This window comes from Anolis sagrei, chromosome 4 (assembly GCF_037176765.1).
Source record: "Anolis sagrei isolate rAnoSag1 chromosome 4, rAnoSag1.mat, whole genome shotgun sequence".
NCBI classification, from domain to species: domain Eukaryota; kingdom Metazoa; phylum Chordata; class Lepidosauria; order Squamata; family Dactyloidae; genus Anolis; species Anolis sagrei.
Window position 1 is genome coordinate 172,929,466 of NC_090024.1, and position 12,254 is coordinate 172,941,719.

General features: G+C 40.3%; 1 pseudogene; it reads left to right on the forward strand.

Annotated features, from left to right (window-relative positions):
- The first annotated feature begins 10,732 nt into the window (after positions 1-10,732).
- Positions 10,733-11,912, forward strand: LOC132773943 (solute carrier family 25 member 3 pseudogene; annotated as a pseudogene).
- The last annotated feature ends 342 nt before the right edge of the window (positions 11,913-12,254 follow it).

Sequence of the window (12,254 nt, forward strand, 5' to 3'; positions counted from 1 at the left end):
TTTTGTGTTTTGGACTTCCTACAAAAGAACTCAAAAGAGGAAGAGCTTTGTAAAGAGGAAACTGCGGCCCTTTCTACACTGCCATACAATCCATATCAATACATATCAAAGCAGATAATACACATTATCTGCTTTGAATTGTATTATATGAGTCTACACTCATATAATATAATCCAGTTCAAAGCAGATAATCTGGATTTTATATGACAATATAGAAGGGGCCCGATCTAAGGAAATGAGTAACTCTGTGCTTCAACATGAATTTGAAGAAGGGAGGCATTATTGTAATTGTTTGTGGAGAGTATTCTTTGGGCACATCTATACTGCAGAATGAATGCAGTTTGACACCACTTTAGACCTCATCACAGTAGAGAATGAATCCACTTTAAACCTGGTTGCTAGCTCCTGCAGAATTCTGGGGTTTGTAGTTTAGGGAGGAGCCTTTAACAGTCTCACTAGTGTGATGAACTGCCATCCATGGCCAAAAGCAATGGCATCTTGAGATCTGTAGTTTGGTGATGTGCCAATAGTCTGTGGCAGGGAAAGATAAAGATTTTGTAAAACTACAGCTCCCATGCTTTTATTGCATTGAGCCATGGCAGTTAAACTGGTGGCAAACTGCTTTCATTCTATAGTGCAGACTGCAGGCAGGTAGCATAGTAGATGCCTATGCAGGTCCTCTCAAAATGTTTAGTTTGGATTAGACACATATGGTTAATTTAAACTTTGCCTACAGTATTTGCATAAATTCTAAATTGTAGGCAGTGATAAACTTAAAACATTTAACAAATGCTGAACTATATTAGGCTTCCTTATTACTTTCAGAATTTTTGATTCCTGGAATTTAATTTCAGAAAACATTATATGGATCTTGGTCTATTTCTCAGTATAAATTAGCACTTGTAACAATACAATTTCCATTATCACCTTCAGCATTTTAGGAGACAGAAGGTATGGGGTGATTTGTTGCAAAAGGCATCAATCATCCTTCATCTCTAGGGCAGGCTGAGACAGATTCCCCAGTACTTTTATTATTCTTAGATCAATTTCTAATATTACATATTTGCAAAAATAAGAAATGTTTGCATATCTTGATACAAGTGTATATCTTGTGTTCATAAAGTTAATAATATGAAAACAAATTTGAACGAATAATGAAGTATGTTGTTTACAGTAGATCAGGCAAATATGATATTTGAGTCAGTTTTCTGTTTTTGATAGAGTCTGGGTCTTGCTGAGTTCACGGTTTGACAATTTTGGCAACATGATTTAACATAATTCAATCATACATACTGAGGATTACCTGGGAAGGAAGCTCACAGGAGCACTGCAGCACACCCAAATACCTGGGAGTTACCCTGAACCATGTTCTGACCTACAAGAAGCACTGCTTGAACATCAAGCAACAAAAGCTAAGTGGCACGACCTGGAGATCACAACCAGATACAGGGAAGACATCTGCCCTTGGCTTTGCTACTCTGCTGCTGAGTACGCTTGCTCAGAGTGGAACATAACTCACCACGCTAAAACAGTGGATGTGGCTCTTAATGAGACATGCTGCATTATCACAGGATGTCTACACCCTACACCACTTGAGAAATTATACTGTTTAGACAGTATTGCACCACCTGACATCCGTCGGGAAGTAGCAGCCAATAATGAAAGGACCAAGGCAGTGACATCTCCGGCCTATCCTCTGTTTGGATATAAGTCAGCATGCCAATGCCTCAAATCAAGAAACAGTTTTCTAAGATCTACAGAGATACTTGCAGGAACACCTCAGCAAGCAAGAGTCCAAAAGTGGCAAGCTAAAACTCAGAACCTCAATCCATGGCTGATACCGAACGAGAGACTTCCTCCTGGGCACACAGAAGACTGGGCGACTTGGAAGGCGCTGAACAGACTGTGCCCTGGCACCACGAGATGCAGAGCCAACCTTAAGAATTGGGGCCACAAAGTGTAGTCCACGACATGTGAGTGTGAAGACGAGCAAACCACAGACCACCTACTACAATGTGGTCTGGGTTCTGCCACATGCAAAATGAAGGACCTTTTTATAGCAACACCAAGGCACTCCAAATGGCCAGCTACTGGTCAAAGGACATTTAATATAATACAAAGTTTTTAAACTTTGTGCTTTTAAAATATATTACAACTGTACCCTCGGTTCTCTTCTGATACGATAAATAAATAAACCATACATATAATATTAATTCAACTAATTTGTTTAATTACAAGAAAGAAATCCCCAAGTAGCTTGTAGTGGTTCTTTATAAAGCGCCACTGAATAGGCAAGGAATGTATTCAGTGACTTACAAAGCATGCCAGATGTTAATCTCTAAAATATATTCCTACAGTGTTTCAATGTTTTGCAAAATTAAAGAAAACTGAGAATGTGCCCTTTGTTCTTTAATTATTTCTATTTTCCCTTTTGTTCAGATCTCACAGGTGATTTTATCTCATTAGAGAAGATTCTTCCAAACAAGGAATAATGTTCCCTTATTTAAAATGCCTTCTTTTTCAAGTGATTAAAAAATCCTCTAGATTATTAATATTCCAGGAAAAAAATTATTGGAAAGAGAATAGTTTTAAAATCAAAATATGGTAACATACTGCATTAAAAACAACTAATAAAGCATGCCTTTACATAGATACAATATCACTGAATTTACAAAAATATTATAGTGTGCACAATAGTTTGTGAGCAGTCCAATGCTATGCATTGTATTCTGGGTTGTAACAACATATTATGTGAGTAGAAGATAGACTAACAGCCAGTGCAGTGTATGGTTTAAGAGTTGGACAACTGGAAACCAGGGTTTGAGGCCCCATCCATGTTAGAGCTACACTGCCATATAATCCAGTTTATAGCAGATAATCTGGATTTTATATGGTAGAGTAGATGGGGCCCCACACTGCTATATAACATTCAGATTGTCTGCTTTGAACTGGATTATATGGCAGTGTAGATCCAGCCTGAATCTTCACTTGGCCATGAAAACTCACCCTGGTGATCCACAATCTCTCAGCCCCCAAAATTCCATGATTGGGTCACTTTAGGGATGCTATAAATTAGAAACGACGTGAAGGCACAAGACAAGTTACAAGGACACACTTCCATTTTTGGTAGATCTTGTGCCCATGGAATTCCACTCGTTTGACAGCTTAAAAAATTTAAATGGTTTCTTATCAGCATTTAAATTTAACAAGTGTCAAGGAAATTTCTCACCGTGGTCACACTATAGATATAGACTCCCTTGGATTTTTCCAGTTACATCACTTTTCAGGCATACTTAGAATCTATCATCAGTCTACAGTCCACAAAGTATGAACTGGTTATTAACATTCTTGGAAAGAGTGGGGAGTGTTAATGAATAACAAAACAATTATGATAAAATAGAAGGAAGATTTTTACAAAATCTAGCATTAACACATACAATTCTTAAAAAATCTTCACATTATAGTGAAATTATAACAGTATAGTAAGCAAACTGGCATGATGCTACATTAACTTTCTTTAATCTAAAAGTCCAATATAGACATGAAACTTGCTGCATATTCTCTGTGGCATTCAGTGCTATCCAGAGATGTAGATTACCAATACATTAAATCTATCAGTTTGCAGGCCATGGCAAAGGCAACTAAAGGTGCATCTGTAGTTTGACACCACGTTAACCGCCATGGCTCAATGTTGTGGAATCATGGGAGCTGTTGTTTTACAAGATCTTTAGCCTTCTCTGCCAAAGAATGCTGGCTTCACACCTAAACACACCTCCCACGATTCCATACCATTGAACGATAGCAATCAAGTGATGTGAAATTGCATTAATTCTACAGTGTAGATGCACCCGTGGCTATCTGCTAGAAGTCTATATTTTGTCAGTTAGGCAGATCCATGTCTAAAACCATGCATGTGTACACAAAAAGAGAGTTTGGTTCATTACAATTCTTGTACTCGTCTTGCACTGCTATGAAACATGGGTGGGGAGCAGGAACAAATAGTATCTTGAAAAGCTTTTAATTGCCCAAATATAATCGTTAAGCACTTATTTGCCACAAAGCATTAAATGTAAAGGAATTTTCATCATTTTGGCTGGCCTTGACAATCAAGAGATAAGGCAGATATTTATATAGCTTTAATGTACTAATGAGAGCTCCACAACACACACACTCTTTTCATTTTATCTTTTGTGTGTGTAAACAATATTATGTTTCTATATTTAGTTTTTATTATAAGGTATAACAATAAAAACTATTATTAAAATTTTATTTATTTATTTATTTCATGCACTTTTACCCCGCCCTTCTCCCCCCAAGAGGGGACACAGGGCGGCCTCACATAAGCACCAAATGATGCTATAGAATCATAGGATCCTAGAGTTGGAAGAGACCTCATGGGCCATCCAGTCCAACCCCCTGTCAAGAAGCAGGAATATTGCATTCAAAGCACCCCTGACAGGTGACCATCCAGCCTCTGTTAAAAAGCTTCCAAAGAAGGAGCCTCCACCACACTCCGGGGCAGAGTTCCACTGCTGAACGGCTCTCAGTCAGGAAGTTCTTCCTCATGTTCAGATGGAATCTCCTTACTTGTAGTTTGAAGCAATTGTTCCACGTCCTAGTCTCCAGGGAAGCAGAAAACAAGCTTGCTCCCTCCTCCATGTGACTTCCTCTCACATATTTATACTTGGCTATCATATCTCCTCTCAGCCTTCTCTTCTTCAGGCTAAACATGCCCAGCTCATTAAGTCGCTCCTCATAGGGCTTGTTCTCCAGACCCTTGATCATTTTAGTCGCCCTCCTCTGGACACATTCCAGCTTGTCAAATCATATAGATAGTAAACAAATACATTAAAACAATTCATTAAAACAGTAAATTAGTCATGCAAGTGAAAAGAAAGAAAAGAAAAGAAAGAGCTAAGACAGGGTCAATGTCTGCTCCGATTCAGTGGCCAGTAAAAAGGGATCTATTGGTTTCTACAAGGGCATGACACTGTGTTCTTGCATATCTAGAAAATACAGATTTAACAAAAGCAGAAGTAGTGGCAGCTGCTCTTGAAAAACATACCCAAAAGGTGCCTTGCGCCTCATTCTACCTTGCAGGCTTTGAAGTGTAGACATGCTGGTTTAATGGCATGTATACAGTTTTATTGTTGACTTGGTGAAGTCATTTACAAAACTATCCTTCTAGAATACATAAGATTTTCTCAGGTGAAGAAAATAAATCCAGGAAAATAAAGAGAAAAAGGAAATCTAGGTCATGAATTATTGGGCAATATATTTAACTGTATCTAACTATAATGCCATAAAAGGCTAGAAAGTCATGTCAGAGACTCTTCAGGAGCCGTTAGATCCAACTCTTGCTGAAAGGTCACCTTCTGCCAGAGGGTGCAGTTGTTGGAAAATATGACCTATGTTGCATTGCCTCCTCCAGTCATTGCCCTCTCTATATTTTTGTTACTTCCCAGCACAACAGTCCGTTTAAATACAAACTGTTCTTCCCCTATATCGGGACATTTTTATTAAGCATCACAGTGGCATGGAGAAAATAATGGGTCAATTGCCTTGCATTTTCTTAAATTGTGTGCAGACAGTGGAAATATTCAAGTTTGGAAAACTTTTAAATTCAGGCTTGGTTTCATAACTGGGAAAATAAATTAAATCAAACAGAATAAACAGAATATATGGGAAATAAGACACAGGCATACATATGTATACATATATACATACGGGATGCAAATTATGATTTTGTCATTTGGGAGTTGTAGTTGCAGGGATTTATAGTTCACCTACAATCAAAGAGCATTCTGAACTCCATCAACGATGGAATTGAACCAAACTTGGCACACAGAACTCCCATGACCAACAGAAAATACTGGAAGGGTTTGGTGGGCATTGATTTTGAGTTTGGGAGCTACATCCAGAGAACACTGTGGACTCAAACAATGATGGATCTGGACCAAACTTGGCACAAATACTCAATATGCCCAAATATGAACACAGATGGAGTTTGGGCGAAATAGACCTTGACATTTGGGAGTTGTAGTCACTGGGATTTACAGTTCACCTACAATCAAAGAGCATCCTGAACCCCATGAATGACAGAATTGAGGCAAACTTCCCACCCAGAACCCCCATGACCAACAGAAAAAACTTAAGGCCATCCAGTCCAACTACTTTCACCAGGGCAAGAAAACGTAATCAAACTCCTCCTGACAAATAGCCATCCAGCCATAGATATAGATAGATAGATAGATAGATAGATAGATAGATAGATAGATAGATATGATTCACACACACACACATATGTATATGACAGATATAGTATCATAGATTTGAAAGGGACTCTTAAAGAAGGACAATGATATGTTCCAGGGTGGGCAAACTAGACACTCTCCACATCAACACTGACAAAGAAACAACAAGAAATACTGTTTACCCACAAGCATAAAGAAATTACATATATTAGAAACCAACACTTTCTCATTACTTTATTTTCCAGATCAACAGATTGGGCCACAGCAACGCGTGGCAGGGGACAGCTATTATATATAGGCTGGATCTACACTGCCATATAATCCAGTTCAAAGCAAATAATCTGAATTCAGAAACTGGATTATATGATATCAAGATCTGATTTAATCTGAAAACAAGAAAAAAACCTTACATTTGAGGCAAATGCCATAAGATGCTTTGACAATTCCTTTCTAAATATCTATCACTAGATATTACATTATCTGCTGGCTGCATGGATACTAATGATCAAAATTGGGCACTAATGACCATGAGTAGGCCTAATGTTTTGCCAAACTGGTTAATTTCTGGACTTTGCCAAGCAGATGAATAGCATCAACAAAAATTAGAAAGCTATTGCTTTCCTATAACAGTTTGAAGTATTTATGAGACTCTAGACGCCTTAACTAATGAATTCCTGCTTTGTTATACACACTGAATCATGAATATGTTTGGATTTCTGATTTGCATGATACCTTAAGACAGAGGTTTCCAAACATTTTGTGTTGGTGACACATCTTTTCTTAGACATGCATCATTTCATGACACAGTAATTCAGTTTTACTAACAAACTAGAGGTTGAACCATGCCCTTATAAGAATTATGGACACATACATAAATTGTAATAATGAAATGTATGACACAGCAAATCTCATTAAAATATTCCATTTAAAAATATATATTATTTATTATTTCACATAGAAATCAGAGGTTTCTTGTTACGTATACACAACACATATTCCCACCGCAGACAACATACTAATATGTAGTGACACAGTGTGGAAAGCTCTGCCTTAAGGTATTAATTCTTCCTCTTATTTACAGTTTCCCTCCATTCCATGAATTCTGCATTCACTGATTCAACATTCATGGCCTGAAAATATATCTTTTAAATATCAAAAAAGCAATCACTGACTTCACCATTTTAAAAATAAAGGACAGCATTTTATAACACCATTGTACTTAAAGGGACTTGAGCATCCATCCATTTGGGTAGCCACAGGGTCCTGGAACCAAACCACTGAGAAGATCAAGGGCTCAATGTATAATAACTGGAGATTGGGCCAAGCTTGTGTGTATTTTCCTGTCCTATTCCAACTAACCCACCCTGATTATTATTCATACAGTAAACACAATTACCAGCCTAAAACAGCATGAAATAGCAAGAACACAGGAACTAAACATTCAGTACATTAATGTTTTATTATGATCAGCTTGAGCTTCTTGTGTTCTTGCTTATCCATGCTTCTTTGAGTCAGTTAAATAAATATATGCAAGGAGGGGATATCATCTCTGGCTCTCTACAAGTTCTATCTGATTGCTGGAACATCAAAACTTGAGGTGCAAAGGCCTAAAGAGATTTATACACATTATAATCATCTAGGATATGTGTAAAATACAGAAAATCAGTGGCATCGTTAGTGAGGTAGCTAGGTGGTTTTTGAATGTGGTTGGACAGAATAGTCGTATCCCATCCAAAGAGTGTGTATTTCTTCAAAGGATTTTAAACTGCAGGGAAAGAGAATATTAAGGTGACCTTCCTGATGGTAAGAGCTGTTCAGCAGTGGGATATTCCATTTTCTGCTGGTGGAGTCTCCTTCTCTGGAGGATTTTAAGCAGAGACTGGATAGCCATCTGTCAGGAGTGCTTTGATTGTGTCTTCCTGCAAGAAACGGATTCAGGTAATCAGTTTTTTCCACCAACACTTGGAGTTGTGAGGCCACCAAATGTTCCATGACTTTGCCCAAAAAGGGGATTGGTTGATTTGGGTTTTTCAGTGCTGTTTCAAGGTTACTAAGGGGGATCTGGTCTGTAGAATTAACAGTTTGACACCGCTTTAACTGCCAAGGCTCAGTATTATGGAGTCAGGGGAGTTGTAGTTTTAGAAACTATTTCGCCTTCTTTGCCTCTCCGAACTACAAATCCTAGGATTCCACAGCATTGAGGCATGGCAGTACAAGTGGTACCAAACTGCATTCATTCTTTGAAGCAGAAGCACCCCAGGACGCAAAACTGATAAACAATGTTAAGAAAATAAGAAGTTTGAATGAGCAATAACAATAATCCAATAATCAACAGACATTGAGTTTCAAATGCCAGATTTTGAAAAATGTGTCTTTACTCCCTTCCTGAGAGCACCAGGAATAGGAACAGGTAATAATGCCAGAGAGAGTGCCATAGGCCCCATCCACACTACCATATTAAATGCATTATCGGTGATGGTCTGGATGAGAGTGAACAAACTCAAATTGAATCCAGACAAGACAGAGGTTCTCCTGGTCAGTCGCAAGGCCAAACAGGGCATAGAGTTACAGCCTGTGCTGGATGGAGTCAAACTCCGCCTGAAGACATAGGTTCGCAGTTTGGGAGTGATCCTAGATCCATTGCTGAGCTTGGAACCGCAGGTCTTGGTGGTGGCTTGGAGAGCTTTTGCACAATTAAAACTTGTATGCCAGTTGCACCTGTACCTTGGGAAATCAGACTTGGCCATCAGGTGGTCCACGCTCTCGTTACATCCCGAATAGATTACTTCAACATACTCTACATGGGGTTGCCTTTGAAGATTGTTCGGAAGCTCTAACTAGTACAACAGATGGCAGCCAGGTTGCTCACTGGAGTGGCATATAGAGAGTGTACAACCTCTCTGCTACGCTGGCTCCACTGGTTGTCAATCTGCTACCAAGCACAATTCAAGTGCTGGCTTTAGCCTATAAATCCCGGAACGGTTCTGGCCCAGCTTATCTGTCTGAACACATCTCCTGCTATGAACCATCGCAAAGTATAAGATTGACGGGAGAGGCCTTGCTCTTGGTCCCACCATCCTCACAAGCGCTATTGGTGGAGACGAGAGGCAGGGCCTTCTCAGTGGTGGCCCCTCACCTGTGGAACTCTCTACCCAGTGACATTAGATTGGTCCCCTCCCTCTTATCCTAAAAAAAAAAACAACTCAAAACCTGGCAGTGGGACCAAGCGTTCGAACAGTAGAGGCAGCAATTTAGATTGCGACCCAATTTGTGTGAATGATATTGGAGTGACCTGGACTATGATTTCAAACCTGTGTGATTTAAACAATGTTTTAGTAATTTTAAAGCATTAGTGAATTGTTTTAATTGCTTTATTACTGTTGTTGGCATTGAATGAATGCTTGTTGTGAAGCCACCCTGAGTCCCCCTCTTGGGAAGGGGGGGGGGAGGAGGACAAGATACAAATATGTGAAATAAATAAATAAACATTCTCAGTCTACACTGACCATATAATGCACTTTCAACTCGAGAAATATAGATATATAGATATATATGGCAGCATAGATGGGGCCTTATTCTGCCTTCAAGAGAGGAAAGCAGGAGAAAGGCCTTGGCAAGCAGGCCTCTATTCTCAACAATGCAAGGCCTTTCCTTCCTGTCCCTGGAGGCCAGGCCTTCCTGCTTTCAGCAAGTATTTAAACCATAGTGGAGTGGGCTAGAGCGGCTGGCAAATTCCTCTAGGAAGAGCTTCTCTAGGACCCTTCTAGGCTGATCCTCTATGAGCAGAAGAACCCAGGAGTTCCTGGCAGTTGGGGAAGTGGAATCAGTTCCAGACTTGAGAAGAGAGAAGCCAGGTGTGTTTCTAATAGTTTCTTGTTGTTGGTGGTGGTGGTATTATTGAATCAAAGGGGGATAGAGTTGGTTAGTGTTTGTTGGCAGAGATAGGGATATAATGGAGTGGGAATATTATACCATTAGTTTTTAATTACCACTGTTCACTGCTTTCTGTCTCTTTAAGAGAAAACAGTGGTATATAAATAAAATTATAATAATAATAATAATTATTATTATTATTATTTCTGTATTTTGAGGTTCCATCCACATGTGTATCAATTCCAGACTTATGCAGGATTTTTCTTCTGTGTTTTCAGTATGCCACGGCCTTCGGCGGACCAAGAGGAGCCTTGGAAAGAGGAGACAAGGAGCACCAGATTGTCTTCTTTTCATCCTATGCCATGGATGTGTGGAACAGAGGCCTCCTCTTCCTGGAGCCTTCAGCCAAATGGTGTTGAAAATAAAGCCTTTGGAAGCCAGGAGAAAATTGAAATGAGGACCGCCAAGTGGAGCATATACCCGCACCCTAAGTTCTGGTCCCAGCTTTGGACAGTCCTTTGCCCCACATCTTGGAGCTTAGAAGAAGGGAGTAGTGGTCACCATTCATCTTGTGATGCTCCCAGTAACTACAGTGAAATGTTCACTGAGGCTTCCATGAACGACAAAGCCAACTCCATGCGCAGACATCGGCTCTTCCTGTCTGCAGCTTCTTCTGCCAAGAAAAAGCCACAGCCTGAAGTCCAGGAGGAGGATTCCTGTGAGTATGGGTCACCGACGTATCTGTTATATTGTTCTCTGGGTGGCGTCTTGAGCTGCGGCGTGACCCATACGGCTGTCGTGCCCCTGGATGTTGTGAAGTGTCGGATGCAGGTGGACCCGTACCGCTACAAAGGCCTTGTGCAAGGCCTAAACCGCACTGTGCATGAAGAAGGGATGCGTGGCCTTGTCAAAGGATGGGCCCCGACAGCCATCGGCTACTCAATGCAAGGACTTGGCAAGTTTGGTCTCTATGAGTTCTTTAAGATCTACTACACCAACTTGTTGGATGCTGAACAAGCCTATCTGTGGCGAACTAGCATCTACCTAGCGGCTTCAGCTAGTGCTGAGTTCTTCGCTGACATTGCATTGGCCCCCATGGAAGCAGTCAAGGTCCGGATCCAGACTCAGCCGGGCTATGCAAACACGCTGAGGGAGGCTGTGCCGAAGATGTACTTTGAAGAAGGACTGTGGGCTTTCTATAAGGGAGTCTCTCCACTGTGGATGCGACAGATCCCCTACACCATGATGAAGTTCTCTTGCTTCGAGCGCACCGTGGAGGCTCTCTATAAGTATGTCGTCCCCAAGCCACGGGATAAGTGCAGCAAGATGGAGCAACTGGGAGTGACGTTTATTGGTGGATATATCGCAGGCATCTTCTGCGCAGTAGTTTCACACCCAGCTGATTCTGTGGTGTCGGTGCTCAACAAAGAGAAGGGCAGCACGGCCATCGGTGTCCTCAGGAGGTTGGGCATGTACGGCATCTGGAAAGGCCTCTTCACCCGCATCCTGATGATCGGCACCCTCACTGCTCTGCAGTGGTTCATCTATGACTCTGTTAAGGTTTATCTCAGATTGCCTCGCCCCCCACCACCTGAGATGCCTGCTTCTTTGAAGAAGAAACTCTCCCAAAAATAGTCACTCAACATGTGGTCTCTGGTGCTTCAAGGATGCCCATATGTACAAAATTTTATTGTCCACCTTCCACTTGGCTCCCAGTGGACCATGGAAATTCATTATAACCTTGTTCTAAAATTCAGCAGAACAGCGTTCCAGCAGTCTATTCAATAAGCTATAATAACTGCTTACTGTAACATTTATGCACATAATTTAGCAAAATTATCATTTTCGTAATTCCATTTTGCTCTCATTTGTGCCAAGTATATAAGATGGTTTCGTGTTTTAATAAGCTGTTAAATGTTTTATAGTTTACTAGTTAATAGTAACTGCTGGACAAGTTGATGGTTATAATGCTATTATGGTGCATTAAATATTATTGTGAATTGGTCAAGTTGTTAGTTCTCAGTATTGGATGCCATCTTGATTCTGATACAATACTTTGCAGAATCCTCTGTACATTTGCATGATGACATTTTGGGGATGAAGCAACAGAGTATGCAGATTACATAT